The 6,934-nt window shown below is 39.5% G+C and overlaps 1 pseudogene; it reads left to right on the top strand.

Annotated features, from left to right (window-relative positions):
• The first annotated feature begins 4,951 nt into the window (after window positions 1–4,951).
• Window positions 4,952–6,934, top strand: part of LOC114295805 (protein argonaute 5-like) — a 44,180-nt pseudogene continuing 42,197 nt past the window's right edge.

Below are 6,934 nucleotides of genomic sequence, written 5' to 3'. Positions count from 1 at the left end.
GATGAATGATGTATGTTTGGGCTGCCTTGCGCGGAAATCCATTGGGATGCCCCAATTAGCCTCTGTTTTGTAATGATTTCTTGGAAAACGCGCCAAGCCCCGGAAGACTGCTGATTCTTGATTTGCTGCAACAGAGAGCAAGAGAGGGGCATAGCAATGTATTTTCACAGATGTATGCATGCCTCGATCCTCGTGCCACCAATCACGCATCTCGATGCATGATGAGCGAGGAGTCGAATTGCACGACTCAATATGAAATGAATGCACATATAAACACAACAAAACCTAAACTCCATCATGTATAATCCGGAGTGTCGGTGACTGGGAATTGAGACACGTTCCGTCACTCGTAGTACGAAACGTCCCTCGTTTCCCGTGCTCGGGCTAACTCCTATCCCAAGCACGATGCAATGTGCATGATATGCATGAAATGCAACTAAGATACAACCTAACATACACAATGCTGTGAAATGGCATACACGATGCACGAGATAACATGGCATACACAATGCGCTAACATACAACCTAGCATACGCAATGCTATGAAATGAAATGGCATACACAATGCATAATGGACTTACACCAACATGAGTGGACCTCAGCCACACTCACATAAGAGGCCATGAGATGAAAATGAGACACTTGAGATGCGTGCACGAATGCACGCAAACCGAGGACCGACCCTAAGGCACCGAATGCCACTCTACCAAGACATGGCAAGGCATGAAATATGATATGCAAACATGAAAATTTCAGAAGCGAAATATGACCCAAAACAGCCCCGAATCATGACAATATAGCACCCGATGCATGAAATGGTCCCGAAATGCAAGATTAAGCATATGAAATGACTTGTAGCTAGATCAAGCATGCATTATTTGATCATGACATGTGAAGAAAGATTCAAGGAAGCCCCAAAAAAAAGCATGTTTACAGTTTTAAGAAAGGCCAAACAATGAACACAAATGGGGCTAAGTTAGCATGCAAAAATGGCCCCGAAAGTGAGGTAATGAAGCAAGTCACATCTGCTGGCCCCAAACAGCTGAGGGTCCTTCAACAATGTTGAAGAGGGACCCAAAACATTGCATTTTTCAGTTGGTGGCCGAGCCAAAAACAGTGCACAAGCATTCTCAAAATACTATGCAAGACAAGGCCAAAAAGAGAGCTATAACAGAAAGTACAAAAAGGATGCCTCAAACAGTAAAATACCCTTAATGAAACATGAAGAGGGGGTCAAAATAATGCCATTTTCAGTTCAGACCAGAGTCAAAAAACAGAAGCAAAAGAGGCTAATAAATCATGCAAAAATGGAGCCAAAAAAGGGATATAAAGGCAAGTGGAAGATATAAGACTCAAACAGTGATAAGCCCTTCAACAACATTGAATAAGGGCTCAAAATAAGCCACTTTACAGTTTATGACATGCCTGAAAACAATTTATACATAGGCCAAAAATACTACACAAGAAAATGGCATACAAGGGAGGCAATGAAGCTAGTGCAACAAGGAGGCCTCAAACAGTGAGAGGCCCTTAAACAAACATGAAAAATAGCTCAAAATAAGCCTAGTTCCAGTTAGGGTCAGAACCCAAAACAGAAAGCAAGTGTGGCTTAGAAAGCATGCAAAAGAAGGCTAGAAAAGGGAAGAGAGTGACTCACCCTTGTAGACCAATACTCCAACAACCTTTCAGCCAAGTTTGGGAGTCCTTCACCTCTGGAAACCAGCTTCAACCTTCTGGAATGGAAGATGGGGATGTGGTGCTATGAGGTGCAGTGTAAAATGGTGTAGGGTTTGAAGGATTTTGGTGCTTGGAGTAGAGAGGGAGAGAGATGTAATGCAAGAGCCTAAAGCAATTTTTTGTAACCCTTAAAACCAGAGCTGGAGGCTGGTTTATATAGGAAAAAAGAGGGGAAAAAATGGGGGGAAAAATGGAGGGAAATGAATCAGGTTTCCCCCCAAAAGGGCCAAACCCTCGGACATGGGTGAAGTGTAAAACAAAATACATGGCTAGAATGTACTTGGGACAAGGATCATGGCCGGCTAGTTTAAATGGGCAAAAAAGATCATCCACCAGAAAAATGTGGCCGGCCGGCTACTTTGTCTAACTTTTCTGGCCGGCCTGCTACATTTTTTGGCATTTCTGGCCGGCCTGCTACTTTTCAGAAAAAAAAGGGCTGCCAGGAAGAAATATGGGCGGTGGGTGATTGGAAAGCCCAATGGTGGCCATTAAAGTGTCCAAATTGAAGCCCCCGAAGTTAGATTTCCAATGGAACAAACCTTTCATTAAAATTCTTCCTGTGGAAAAAGTTTTGCCCATTTCCGTGAAGCCGCGCAGATTCGGTCCCAGCCGGAGTGATGCCCTACTTCAATCAACCATATCTCCCCTATCCGGAATTGGATTTAGGAGATTCTTGAGTGAAAAATGAGGCCCCGGGAGTAATATTTCCAAAAGTTGTGGCCTCATAGCTTGATTCCAAGTATGTGAATGAATAGGCCCGATTTGGCGAGGGCTGTTCAATTCTCTCTTAACGATTCATGCCCATTTTCTTCCCCAACTGGATTTCTTCCCTCTTCTCCTCTTTTCTTCAACTTCAAACCCCTAAGTAAGGTATTTTGAAAGATTTTTGAAAGATTTCATCTCTCCTTCATTCATTTCCACTTTGTCCTTGCTCGGTTTACCGAAAAGCGCAACTTTTAACAAAATGCGAGCGTCAGAACAACGCAGGAACTTTATTTCAAAAACGTTTTTGAGAGAGAGGGTTTTAAGACTAAAATATTTTGATCGAGATTGTTTTGGTCCAGAACAGGGGTATGAAGTTGAGATTTGACTCTCTCTTTGCCGAAGAAATTGCACCTTTCCCCTGCACACCTTTCTCCACCAAGTAAACCATCAGTCACGTCCAAGTCTTAAAGGTAGTCAAAAATGGGGTGTCTACAGAGGGGATTAGAATTTTTTTTATTTTTTTATTTTTTATATATTGGGAATTTTTTTATAAATATTAATGTTTAATTTTTTTTATTTTTTTATTTGTTTTATTATTTTATATAAAAATAATTTAACAATTCCTACACTAACAACTATCATCAAAACAAGCACAATTTTATTTAATCCCCTCACTATCAACCCCCTCACTATTAATCCCCTCACTATGAATCCCCTCCATTCTACCTCTGAAAACAAACGGGGCCTAAAAACCTTATAAAATAAACAATTAAAGTTATCGAAATGGGACCCATGATATGAATCCATAAGCCTTTCACGTTTTTTAAAATTTAATTTGAATTTTAAAGAAGCACAATTATAAATATGAAAGAAGAACAAAAAATTAGCATATTGAAGTGAATACCCTTGTTTAACACTGTATTTGGGTGGAGGATTGAGGAAATGATTTGAAAATAGAAAGAAAAAAAATAGATAAAATATGAATAAAATATACTTACATTTCACATAATTTCATATACTTTTTTTCTTCTCTTTTCAAATCTCTTCTCAAATTTCTAACCAAACCCTGCATGTGATTCTATTACTACAGTGTCTGAACTTTCATCGATTGGTGATACGATGACGTCATATTCCCGTCACACTTGATATTTACTTGGATAGGACTTACCATAGTTAAAAGATACTCTAGACTCTGTCATACTTGATATTTACTTGTGAAGGACTTACCATAGATAAAAGATAGTCTAGATTGGACTTTAATTGTCTCCTATTTTCGATTGTGCAAGCTACGCATAACTCCATATAGTAGTATTTAGGGCCACTGAAATTCTCAATATGAGGAAATTCTCCACTATTGGGCTCCTTTTAGTTGTGCTGCTTTGTTTTGAAACAGCTAAGCCCTGTTTGTGCAGTGCTTCAACCAACAGCTGTGTAGAAGATGAGAGACTAGCTCTTCTGAAGTCCAAACATAGTCTCACAGATGGCTCACTTCAATTGTCATCTTGGCATGGCCAAGATTGTTGCAACTGGACAGGAGTACAATGTGATGGAATTACTGGCCTTGTTGTCAAGCTTGATCTCCATGTTGACACTTATAACATGATGATCAACTCCTCTGCCCAGTTAGCGACCAATAAAGTAGACTCTTGTTTGCTTGAATTGAAATATCCGAATCACTTGGACTTAAGTGGTAGCAAATTTCAAGGTAGCCCGATCCCCGAGTTCTTTGGAGCGATGACAAAGTTGAGGTATCTCAATTTGTTTGATACAGGGTTCAGTGGAATGGTTCTCCATCATCTCGAAAATCTTTCTAGCTTGCGTGTTCTTGATCTTAAGTATAGCTTTGACTATGATCACACATTAATTATAGATGATCTCACATGGGTGTCTCGTCTTTCAACATTGCAATACCTTGACATGAATAGAGTGAATCTTAGTGCAACGCACAATTTGCACAAGGTACTTGTTGATACAGTTTATCCCCGGTGAATGGAGCGAACTGGTCCAAGCTCCTCAAGCCCAAGCCCAAATGATCGAGCCCACCGGGTACCCTGCAAACAAGTTCAACGTGGAACGGGGTAGTCCCCCAGTGAACCCTCCGACGATCAAGTTAGTAAGAGAAGTAGAGTATATGGGAGAAAATTAGAGATAGAAAGCTTAACCTTTTTCTTGTTTACAACGTTCGCTTATATCCTTTGGCAATCATTTCGCTGTCCCTTCCGACCTGCTCTCCTTGCCGAAAGCCTATGCTGTAGCTTACCTTGCTCAGGGTAAGGGGGTCCTGTTCTGGGGGAGAGGTGTTATCGTAATAAATGCTGTGATGGGCTGCATTAATAGTGATGTGCAATGGTAATAACTTTGCAGATCTTTGTCTGCTGATGTGGTTCGTCCTTCTCTTGCCGTGTGTTTGAATGTCATTGGCTCTTTATGCCATGTTGGACTCCAACTATCCTGGACCTCGTCAGCTGGGTTATGCACTGGGCTTCAAGTGATGGGCCATAGGTGATTCATGGCCTTTATGGGCTTATACATGTCAGTACTAAACATGCTTCCTTCTTTACTAGAGTTGCATTTGTCATATTGTGGACTTGATAATAGTCATTTATCTCAAATGTATGTGAACTCTACAGTTTCTAATGTTCAGTACCTAGATATTGGTCGTAATTCATTTGAAGGTGAATTTCTGAGTCGCATCAGTAACATGACTTCTTTAAGATTCCTTGATCTTTCGTTCAATTATTTTAATTCTTCTATTCCTCTGTATCTCGAAAACCTTAAGAGCCTTGAACATCTCAATCTTGGCTCCAATCAATTTAACCACACTGGTGGGTTTCTGAGGCTCTTGTCGAATCACTGTAGCTTGAAATCATTTGATATGAGTCAAAACCAAATCCACGGACAGGAGACGTCCATACTTGACAAAAATTTATCTAGATGCACCACGTATGATTTAGAGACATTGATTTTAAGTGGTGATGGATTCACCAGTCATTTATCGAATTGGCTGGGACAACTTAAGCATCTGAAAGATCTTGATCTTTCAGGTAACTCATTTAATGGTTCGATTCCAGCATGTTTGGGAAGATTGTCATACTTGTAGAATTTATTCCTTGGTGGTAATCTGTTGACTGGGGATATCCCACCATCACTAGGGAACTTGTCAACCTTGAGAGTTTTAGATCTTTCTTCCAATCAGTTAAATGGGACCATTCCTATTTCTATTGGACAACTATCAAACCTCAAGATCTTATATCTTTCTTCTAATTCCCTAGAAGATGTAGTCTCTGAAGCTCATTTTGCCAACCTCTCAATGTTAGAAGAATTGAAGATAGGTTCTAAATTCTTGACATTGAAGTTGAGATCTGAATGGATACTTCCTTTTCAATTGGCAACCATTTCACTCTAGCCTTGCAAATTAGGGACTCAATTTCCTCAATGGCTTCAAACACAAAAGAAACTTTTTTATCTGGATATTTTCAATACGAGCATATCAGGAACCCTACCTGAATGGCTTCATGACATGAATCTCTTGGTATTGGGTCTCCCTAACAACCATATCAGTGAACCAATTCCAAACTTTCCTTCCACTTTATTCATAGTTGATCTCTCCAATAACTTCATTTCAGGACCTCTTCATCAAAATATTGGAGATATGGTTACTTTGTCATCTTTGTATATGGTTGGTAATTTGATAAATGGTTCTATTCCAAAGTCATTCTGCAAAATTCTAAATTTGGTATTGCTCGATCTTTCCAAAAATATGTTATTTGGAAATCTTCCTCATTGTTTGGGGGAACTCTCCAACCTATACATTTTGAAATTTTCATCCAGCAAGCTTTCAGGGGTTATTCCAAACTCTATTGGACATTTGACTACTCTCAGAGGGTTACATTTGAACAACAATAGTCATCATGGAGAGTTTCCTTCCGCTTTGAGAAATTGCAGAAGTTTAGCAAATTTGGATCTTGGTGAGAATGGATTCAATGGAAACATACCTAGATGGATTGGAGAATTGAAAGACTTGGCCATTTTGAGATTGCATAAGAATATGTTCACTGGTAGTATTCCATCGCAGTTATGCCAACTGCCTCAACTCCAAATCATGGACCTTGTAGATAATAATTTAAAAGGAACCATCCCTCATTGTTTTGGCAATCTCAATGGCAAGATTTTGAATGAAAATGGTATACAATATAATTTAGGAGGATGGTTGTTTGAAAGCATAAAGCAAGTCCTAAAGGAAATGAATTTGAATACACCATTGCACTATTGTGTGTCGTTAACATGGACCTTTCAAGGAATAATCTGATTGGAATGATCCCTGAAGAACTAACGCTTCTTTCTGGTTTGATTAGGCTTAATTTATCACACAATAATCTGATAGGAAGCTGATTAAGGCCGAATTGTACAACATTGAGACCGTTAATTAGGATCTCTTAACTTTACTTGCTTGTCAAACTGTATACTTTATGTGTGTTAATGTCAATCAGGT

The sequence above is a fragment of the Camellia sinensis genome, chromosome 8, assembly GCF_055761805.1.
Source record: "Camellia sinensis isolate YWXY chromosome 8, ASM5576180v1, whole genome shotgun sequence".
Taxonomy (NCBI): domain Eukaryota; kingdom Viridiplantae; phylum Streptophyta; class Magnoliopsida; order Ericales; family Theaceae; genus Camellia; species Camellia sinensis.
Note: the sequence above shows the minus strand (reverse complement) of the source record. Positions and strands in the feature narration are given on the sequence as shown.